The sequence below is a fragment of the Stegostoma tigrinum genome, chromosome 22, assembly GCF_030684315.1.
Source record: "Stegostoma tigrinum isolate sSteTig4 chromosome 22, sSteTig4.hap1, whole genome shotgun sequence".
Lineage (NCBI taxonomy): Eukaryota > Metazoa > Chordata > Chondrichthyes > Orectolobiformes > Stegostomatidae > Stegostoma > Stegostoma tigrinum.
This window is the reverse complement of record NC_081375.1, coordinates 24,209,149-24,219,919: the sequence shown is the minus strand read 5'-3', so window position 1 is coordinate 24,219,919 and position 10,771 is coordinate 24,209,149.

Below are 10,771 nucleotides of genomic sequence, written 5' to 3'. Positions count from 1 at the left end.
AGCTTATTGTACATTATGTTTGTGTGCATTGTATTTCTCAGCATAATTAACATACATGTGCACAGTCTCGTCAAATAGAGGATTAGTTAAATGATTAAAGGATGAGGCCAAAAACTGTATTTGTCAGCTTCATCATTCTAGCAATTGTAGAGACACCTAAATTGGGATTTTCACTTGCACGTTAAATATCTGCTTTTTAATAAAGTATTCTTAATGATTGTTATCAGATATTTTGCTATTTATGTACCTTCACCAATCTGTGTATGAATTACCAGTGACAAAATTAGTTAAACACTGAAAATTATGTGCAAAGATCAGTAAAAAGTGGAGAGCTTGCTTAGTATAGGTCATTTATCAGTTAGCAGAGCAGTCAGTAATCAAATTAAACAAGATCAAAGTGTCTAATAATGGTAATTCTTCTATAACATGATAGTTGCATTCTTATGTGACTTCACATTATAGGAAATTGCCATAGACAATCACGTTGTAGGGGAGTCGCCATAGAAAATTGTCATACCCATGCAGCAAAAAGTTTGCCTTATCCAAATGGGTCCACTATTCATCAATTGCATTCCAGCCAAGTCGCCTTTTCAAAGCATGCGTTATAGCAGAAATACCTGTACTGGAAAGCAACTTTATAACATTGTTAAAGCACTTGAGCTAACCAAAGGTACCTTACAATAAATTATACTAAGAATTGTTTTCTAATGTAATTAGATGTACGATAGTACCTTTAACAGCACCTTCCAAGACTGTGACCTCTACCACCTAGGAGAACAAGAATCTCAAATATATGGAAACATCACTACCTGAAAGATCTCCTCCAAAGCACACACCATCCTAACTTGGATCTATGTTGTTATTCCTTCACTTCTGCTGAGTCAAAATCCTAGACCTCCCACCTGATAGCACTCTGCATGTGCCTACACACCATGGAATGCAGCAGTTTTTGGAGACTGTCCACCACCACCTTCTCAAGGGCAATTAGTAGTGGGCAATAAATCCTGGCCTTGTAATGACTGCATGTCATGAACAGTTAAGGTGGCCATATGGGAAAGAAACTGACAGAAAGAGAGGAGACAACAATAATTTGTATTTATACTACACTTTTTACTTAGTAAAATGTTGCAAGACCCTCATGGGCGTGTTATTAACAAAAATGAACAAACTTCAAGTAAAATTGATCTGCTGTTAACCTGTTGTGCAATTAAGATAATTTAACAAATTTATCTCCTGGGTATCTTCTGGGATTATTTTATGGAGAAACAAGAACTACTAATGCTTAATGCTTCTGCTCAAGAGTACCAACAATGCCAGTTAGACCACAGGACCATAAGACATAGGTGTGGAAGTAAGGCCATTCGGCCCATCAAGTCCACTCCGCCATTTAAATCATGGCTGATGGGCATTTCAACTCCACTTCCCTGCACTCTCTCCGTAGCCCTTGATTCCTTCTGAGATCAAGAATTTGTTGATCTCTGCCTTGAAGGCATCCAATATCCCGGCCTCCACTGCAATCTGCGGCAATGAATTCCACAAGCCCACCACTCTCTTGGTGGGTTGTCGGAATGGGAGCAAGCTATTTGAGACAGGGCATATTTCAGTGTTATAATTTGATCATTGAGATAGTCACCGCTGTCAGTGGTGATATTACAGATTTATTCCTTCAGCGAGGATGTTATCATACCTCAACTGATTGGAATGTCCTGGCCATCAATGTCAACCATGACAATTGCCATCAAGGACAAAAGCACTGTCCACAGATTGCAACTGTAAATCAGACTTAAAAGTTTATTGCTCAAAATACCGTGACTGTATTTATTGTTGAAAGTAACATTCTTTTTAGTATGGATAACTCAGGTGATAGATGCCAATACATTGGCCTCGTGGTTTACGAAATCATGTGAGCATCTCAATAAAGTGCTGTTATCACTCCCACCTAGTATTCAGACAGACAAGTTTATTACCAGTAATTTAATTCTCAGTGATATTAATTTTTTATATGTTTTGATTTTACAATGATGAAATAAGAATTAAAGTGATGATTAAACTGTAGCAGTTGGAACGGTTATGTCGGACTAACAATGGTCCAAGTGGAATGTGTCACCTTCCCGACTGTGCTCTACATGGGTTTAAGTTGGATAGTGACACCTGTAAGCATCAGTAGTTCTTAAGACATTTTTTTTTAGATTGTTGAAGCATGTACATCAGATGTTCAAGTGGTGTACAGAATGGCAAAAATAAAACTGTGATGATAAGCATCCCTAACAATTGCAACCATTGATTGTCCATAGATTGATTACAAAAGCCACATATCGATCAAATTAGAGTTCGACAGCAGGTAAATCAGTGGGCTATTACAATAGTACTACTGCCTGTCTTATGAAAGCACAAACAAGTCCGCACTTTCCAATTGCCCAGCAACCAACAAATATTTATTTCCCTTGTCTAGGAAGGTAATTAGGATATCATTGAAGTCACAATGAGACACCCATGAACTCAAAACCATTCGACCAGCTGTGTTAGACTCGATAATGCAAAACCTGAACTAACAAGTCCACAACAATCCAGAGCACATTGGTAACGAAACAGTGAGATTTTGTGAGTAATGGAACGTGGATGGATTGATTTGTCATTTGACATTTTTTTTCCACTTAGTTTCAGATCATATGGTAAGAGAAAGTCATAACGGTTGAATAATAAACATTGTGTTTTTAACTGCTTAAACCCCAGAAATAACTCCGCACACACTGTGCCCGTAAAGCCCTGAGCCATCAATGTTGAACAATAATTCCCTTGGTTTCAGTAAGTAAGATGTGTTCCATGCAGGAGAAATTAATTTTGATGCATGTGAGACTTATTTTTTTAACATTTATTCTCTTCTAGGATATGGTTATTGCTGGCTAGCCAGAATTTGAGAAGGTGATGTTGAGCTGCCTTCTCGAACTGTTGCAGTTTGCATGCCGTAGGTTGATTTACAATACCCTTAGGGAGGGAAATTCCAGAATTTTGACCCAGCGACAGGATAGAAAGGAACAGTGATATATTTCCAAGTCAAGATGTTGAGTGACCTGGAGGAGAACTTGCAGATGGTGGTGTTTCCATGTATCTGCTGCGCTTGTTCTTCTTGATGGAAGTGATTGTGGATTTGGAAGATGCCATCTAAGGATCATTGGTGAATTTCTGCAGTGCACCTTAAAGTTAGTACACACCACTGCTTCTGAATTGCTGCTACAATGAATGAAGGAGTTGGTTTTTGTGCAAGTGATTCCAGTCAAGCGGGCTACTTTATCCTGCACAATGTCAAGCTTCTTGAGTGTTGTTGGATCTGCACACATCCAGGTGATTGAAGAGCATTCCATTATAGTTCTGACATGTGCTTTTTGATGGTGTGCAGTCTTTGGGGAATCAGGAGGTACGTTACTCACCATTATAGTATTTCTAGCCTCTGACCCACTGTTCATAGAATCATAGAATCCCTACAGCACGGAATCAGGCCGTTTGGCCCAACAAGTTCACACCGAAATTTTAAACAGCATGCCACCCAGACGCACCCCAAACTCCATCCCTGTAACCTTACATTTCCAATAGCTAATCCAGCTAAATTCACCCCTGGACACCATGAGCAATTTAATGTGGTCAATCTACCTAACCTGCACATCTTTGGATTGTGGAAGGAAACTGGAGCACCTGGCAGAAACCCACGCAGACACGGTGAGAATGTGCAAACGGCACACTGACAGTTGCTTGAAGGTGGATTTGAATCTGGGTCCATGGCGCTGTGAGGCAGCAGTGCTAATCACTGAGCCATTGTGCCACTCATTCTTGTAGCCACTATATTAATATGGCCAGTCCAGTTGAGTCTCTAATCAATGCCGATAGCAGGGGATCCAACTGGTTGAACAAATATTTGTATGTAAGAAATTGCAACACCCATTTTTTTCATATGGCCATCCTTGCTTAATTTGCTACATGACCTGCTGATCATGATGAAGGTTGTAACCATCATTGTTTTTATGTACAGGAATCTACAGGATCTGCCTGCTCCAGTGTAGTGGAGGAGAATCATTTACTGGTCTGACCAGAAGAGTCTGTTGTAGTAAACAAGATATGGTTTATTGCATGTTAGCACATAGTTACAGGCTACAATAACATGGTAGAGAATTGTTACAGAGACTTTGAGGACCGATTGCTAGGTTTCACTCTTTGGAGATCATTAGCTCTCCTGCCCACTAGTCCATATTACATCATTATAGTAAGTGGTGCTTATATTAATCCTTTCAGACCATTTCACGCTCATTTAAAGGTTTGCACACTGAAGTTGTTCTTCCTGATGTCGCTGGGAGATTTTTAAAAAAAGTTAGGATTCGCTGCTCTTTACCAGACAGTGCCATGATGTCTTTAAATGCATGGCACAAGTTAAAGCAGTGATTGATGGTGCCAACTAATAGACCTTGAAGTCTGCAAAATTACATGGATTAGACGCATGTTGAAATATAATGTTGTATTTGTAGTTAACTGTAGTTTCCAATGCTGGATCTGCATCTCCTAATAGCAAAATGTACAAGTTAAAAGTACAATGTACGTAAGTATTATTACATAAGATTGGGAATTCTACTCTTACTGCTCAGATATCTATCAGATATTGCAGTGATTTCTTTCCATTAGCATACTCCTGCTCTGTCTGATGAGTGACCAAAACTATTCAGGGTAAAGCTGTACATTAGATTGGTTTTAAGAAATGCTTGCACACTGCTGAACATGGCAATGTCAGACATACTCATGGAGAGGTAATGGCGTAGTTGTAAAATTGCTAGACTAGCAATGTTTGAGGGGCATGGTTCAAATCTGCCATGGCATTTGAATTCAACTGAGGGGAAAGAAACTAGAATTAAAATGTTAGTCTGATGGCAACTGTGTAAACAATGCTGACTGTTGTTAAAAACCCATCTCATTCACTAATGTCCTTTAAAAGTAGGAAATCTGCTATCCTTCCCAGTCTTTCTTACATGTGACTCCAGACACAAAGCTACATCTTTGTCTGCGAACTGCCCTCTGGGTAAAAAATGTTGCCTCAGCCACAGACACAAACATGATGTGAAAAAGTAAAATTCTTATTTTATCATGATTTGGAACCCAGCTGAGTATTCAGAAGTCACAGCCCTCTTTTTGGCATTGTGGATTCTTATGCGGTATTGTCTCACCACTATGACATGAAAGTAAATGGAATATAGCACAGTCAACTGCAAATATATTGCTCTATACAGATTTTTGGCACCTCAGATTAAAGTAGATCCCTTGTGTCATAAATGTTAATATTGAGACATCAACGACTTTCTTTCAGAAGACCTCTTGTTAAATCAGCCATTACAGATTATGACTTTGTCTCCTCTCACAGGACTGAACTTACTCAGATTTGCATTTTGCAAAACTGTAGTATTAGCCCAATAGCCCTGAGATGATGAGGGTCTCTTCGCCATCATTGACATAAATACTAATGAGCCTTTGATATATACTACTAATTCCAGACAAAATTTACTTGCAGGCCCTAAGGATAAAGATAAAAGAAAATGCTTTCCAAAACATTTAATAAAGTTTCATGTTAAATTTGCAATTGTTGCATTGCTAATAATTCATGTGAGAAGATTTAATACTGAAAAGTTATAATATGATATAAAGCAAATCTTTTACCTCCATCATGGTTATATTCTTTATGCTGAAGTACAAGCCACAAATTTAAATATCTGCTATATTAATACTGTGCTCCTACAGTGAATATTATTATATTCAATGTTCCATGTCCACTTACTGATACCTCAGAGGTGTGTCACTTCAGTAGTTCAAAGAGATGTCAACTTAATAACTGTACACCTAGGATGGAATATTCACTTTGGGAAAGCAAGTTTGTTGAGTTATTTGCATAAGACTGGAAGCAATGTGGTGAAATATTGTCTTTGTTTGACCTAAATATTTTCTCTGTTGACATTGAGTTTCTATTTAATTTCAACTAGATCTGCACAAATGCAGGAAGAAAAGAATTGCCAGAATAATCCAGGCATGGTTACCATTTTTGATAGTTAGGACTTTCCTGTTACAGACTGAATCTTGTAATATTATGGAGATGTTTCTAACAGATTATGTAAGATATTTCTTATTTTAGCTTTACTGATTCTGCCAATGCCAGTATTGTTAAGTGGAACCTTATAGGGGTCTGAGCAACATGGACTACAGTGATAATTACAGCAGAATCAGATGAGAAGTTCAGCAACACTAATCTCTAATGTTGGAAACAACTTATTCCATCTTATGTGTTTTTCAAAAGAAGCATATTGAGCTTCTTGCTAGGCAGTGATGAGTTGCTAATTGAGGAAACTATTGCATGTTAAATGCCTTGTTAAAAATTAACCCGCCCCTTTAATTTTCAATACCTAATCTCACCTAATATGACAAACAAGTTGGATGTCAAGAGAAGAGATAATGTGAACTGCAGATGCTGGAGAATCCAAGATAATAAAGTGTGGAGCTGGATGAACACAGCAGGCCAAGCAGCATCTCAGGAGCACAAAAGCTGACGTTTCGGGCCTAGACCCTTCATCAGAGGGGGGGATAGGGAGACGGTTCTGAAATAAATAGGGAGAGAGGAGGAGGCGGACCGAAGATGGATAGAGGAGAAGATAGGTGGAGAGGAGAGTAGAGGTAGGGAGGTGGGGAGGGGATAGGTCAGTCCAGGGAGGACGGACAGGTCACGGAGGCGGGATGAGGTTGGTAGGTGGGAAATGGAGGTGTGGCTAGAGTTGGGAGGAGGGTATAGGTGAGAGGAAGAACAGGTTAGGGAGGCGGCGATGAGCTGGGCTGGTTTTATGATGCAGTGGGGGGAGGGGACGAGCTGGGCTGGTTTTGGGATGCAGTGGGGGAGGGGGAGATTTTGAAGCTGGTGAAGTCCACATTGATACCATTGGGTTGCAGGGTTCCCAAGCGGAATATGAGTTGCTGTTCCTGCTACCTTCGGGTGGCATCCTTGTGGCACTGCAGGAGGCCCATGATGGACATGTCATCTGAGGAATGGGAGGGGGAGTTAAAATGGTTTGTGACTGGGAGGTGCAGTTGTTTATTGTGAACCGAGCAGAGGTGTTCTGCAAAGTGGTACCCAAGCCTCTGCTTGGTTTCCCCAATGTAGAGGAAGCCACACCAGGTACAGTGGATACAGCACACTACATTGGCGGATGTGCAGGTGAACATCTGCTTAATATGGAAGATCATCTTGCGGCCTGGGATGGAGGTGAGGGAGGAGGTGTGGGGGCAAGTGTAGCACTTCCTGTGGTTGCAGGAGAAGGTGCCAGATGTGGTGGGGTTGGAGGGGAGTGTGGAGCGGACAAGGGAGTCACGGATAGAGTGCTCTCTCAGGAAGGCAGACAAGGGTGGGGAGGAAAAATGTGTTGGGTGGTGTGGTCGGATTGTAAATGTCAAGAGAAGTTGACTTGAAAGTCAGTGATACCTGGCAACCGCAGCTAATTCCGTAATGCGTAAAACAACTTCTCTGGGCATGATCCACCGGCAGCAGCTGAACACACTCCTTGTCTCTGGGCATGGGCATCCAGCATCTAGCAACCCCTCTCCTTGTGAGGAAGGGGCACCTAGGGCACGTGCAACGTTCCCCAACTCCTGCTGCCACTTGCTCAGTCCTGGGTCAATGGAGTGCAGGTGGGTGCACCTCTCCAGGAAATACTGAACATGCTGAACCTGCATCCCCATGGCAACAACCGACCTGTCAATGGTGGCAGACAGAGGGCTGCATGATTCACTGGTGTTGCTGCAGATTCTGGCCAGCGACGGTGTTGTGTCCCACATACCAGCCTAATGGTCTTGTTCGTCCTGCACATGTGGTTAAAGTACCTGACACTGCAGATCCCTCTCTAGCCTGCGTCAGGGCAGGTGCTTGTTCTCTGCTGTCCTCCAAGTGCCACTAACCCGGGGCATTTCTTCCTCAGGCAGTTGTGTGACCAACCAGAAGAAAATATGGTGGCAGACATTTCCATCTCACCCTACAAAAATTCTGCCTAAGAGATGTTTCAGCCTAGTTTTTGAGTAGGAGTCAGTGACTCCTTTAGAGTCAGCCAGTTTCCTTTAGGTTAGGCCACTCAACCAGTGGAAATAGGTGGGACATGCAAGACACATATTTTTCCCTTTTGCATGGGAAAAACCGATTTGCATCATTTAGCAGGAAGCAGGCCTCTGTGCTATGAGACATTTGTGGGTTCAGTTGGTCATTGCATCGTGAGGGTCATGGCAGTCTCGAGGGTCATCAAGGTGCCTCCTCTCCCAGCCTGGATTCCAGTTAAAATATAACAAGGAGCTGTGGGTGCTGAAGATCTGAAACAAACAAAAAACAGAAATTGCTGGAGAAACTCAACAGTTCTGGCTGCATCTGTGAAGAGAAAGCCAGATTTGAAGTGTTAACACTGTGCAGTGTGTTACATTTTACACACTGAGGTGTTCACGAGATTGCTGCCCTACACTTTCAAAGCCTAACATTGCCAGAGAGGTGTCACTATCTGAGCTGGTGGGGTGGGGTGGGGTGTGGGATTTCAGGAGGTAGTTTTGCCTGTGTATTGTTGTCCTCAGAGGTTGTGGAGCTGGCTTCTGGGAGGTGGAATGTGGAAATGTCCACAACTGAGCAGGCCAGCTTCAGAATGCCAGTACTCATCCAGGTGCATGGTACCTTTGAAATATGGTACACACATAAATACAGACAGCAAATATCTGCTAAATGATGAGTTGTTCAGGAAACAGAGCAGCAGTAAGATGAGACTGGAATTTGGCGTGTGCGGGATAGCTAGTTAATGAGCTGAGTTCGGTAAAGTACTATGAGAAAACTCACTAGGCCTTGTAGCAAAAACCCTCCAAAAATAATCAGTGCAATTTGAATTTAATCAAAGAAATGGAAGGTTCTGTTTGTATAGGTTTTGTCTGTGATGTCTTGCTCAAAACAAAATGGCAGAACTGGTCATCTGTCAGAGCCTCTTGTTATTTCCTAAGGAACATTAAACTGGTCAGACGCCAGTGTTTGTGTGTTTAAATAGCTAATTTCTGTATTCATTCTGCAGGGATGATTTGGCTGAGATAGTATTCTTTTGACAGGTAGCATCTGCAACATTCCCTTGCAATATTATCAACATCCCCAAATCTGTCCAGACTTGCTTCACCAGGGTGTCCAGTAATAAGTACATAGGTTCCCACACATTGAGCATCTTCAAGGGAATTCATAGAGCACAAAATTGTTATGGGTTAAATCTAAAACGAATGTGTGTCCATATGGAAGCAAAGGTAATGAAAAGTCCTTCTAGTACACTTTTTTACAACTGTTAATCATCCTTTCTTCCTCTCCTTCTTTTGTCCTCAAACAGTGTGCCAAGTGAAATCTGGAACTCTGGATAATTTTCTCCTCTGTAATCAAGAATGAAGAGCCTTCTGATAGACTTCCACAATTGCCTTCGCTGGAAATGCACATACAGTAAGTGATCAGAGTATGATCAGACTAAATTGGTATAACTCCACAGTCAACTACTTATTATCAAGGCACCTACATAATGAATGTTCATTTGTGATGAGGCATCTTAGTGTGTTAGAGACACATGAAGGATTTCCCTTCCCAGGCATCAAGAGAGGATGGGAGAAAAGAAAATGGATAAAGGAAATTTGTATAGAAGAAACTCCCAAACTACAAATGAAGAAATTCTAACAATAGTTCTTTCTTTATCTTAGAGTTGAACAATGATGTTACAATAAAGGCATGTCCCGATACTTTTGAAAGTCTACAGAATATTGACCAATTGTGCGGTGGATGGAAATAAAAGCATGTGCAAGTGAATTAGCTTCAGCACCTAAAATAAAATGGGGAAGCTGGAGGGAGTAGCGTATAGCAGGGAACTAGATGTAGTGGGAATAACTGGAACATGGCTACATAAAGAGTCGACTGTCAGCTAAATACTGCTGGTTACATAATATAATCCAAAACCACAGGGAAGCAAGAAGCGGCTGGCCCTTCTAGACATGACATAATGACAGTGGACAAAAGAGACACAACTAACAACACAGCTTAGAAACAGAAATAAAGACAGGAGATGCTGGAGAAGCTCAACTTGTCTGGTTGCACGTGTAGAGAGAAAAAGCTAATGTTTAAATTAGATATTTTTCCTTGGACATAGCTAACAGCTTTAAAACAGAAGCCATATGATTGAAATAATAGATAAAAAGGGAACAGTCATTCTTATAGGGATAAACCACAGCTCAACCAAAGAAGATGGGGAATGTATTGTGTAAGGAAATACAGGGAGCATGTAAAGGACAGGGAATTACTTTAACGATCCCAAATGACTGGCAAGAAGACATACCAAGAGGGTTAGTAGAAACAGAGTTTTTATGATGCACATGGGACTCTTTCCTTACCATAAATGGATATAGGCCAACCAACAAGGATGCTGCAACATCAGTTTATGACGATTGAGCCAAAATTAAAAGGAGAAATCACTAAGGGAGAACATCTGGGCTCTGAAAGTCAAGACACATTAAGGTTTAAGATAGAGATTTAGAAGGAATGCAAATACAGAGGTAAATAAATTTGATTAAAGCTATATTTTTATGGGGAATGAGGATAGAACTACAAAAAATAAGGTGGAAAATATTTTTGACAAACCAAGGGATAGAACAGCAATGGAAACTATTTAAGATGGTAATCCACAGATTCATTAGAAATCTTGAAGCTAAATATGTA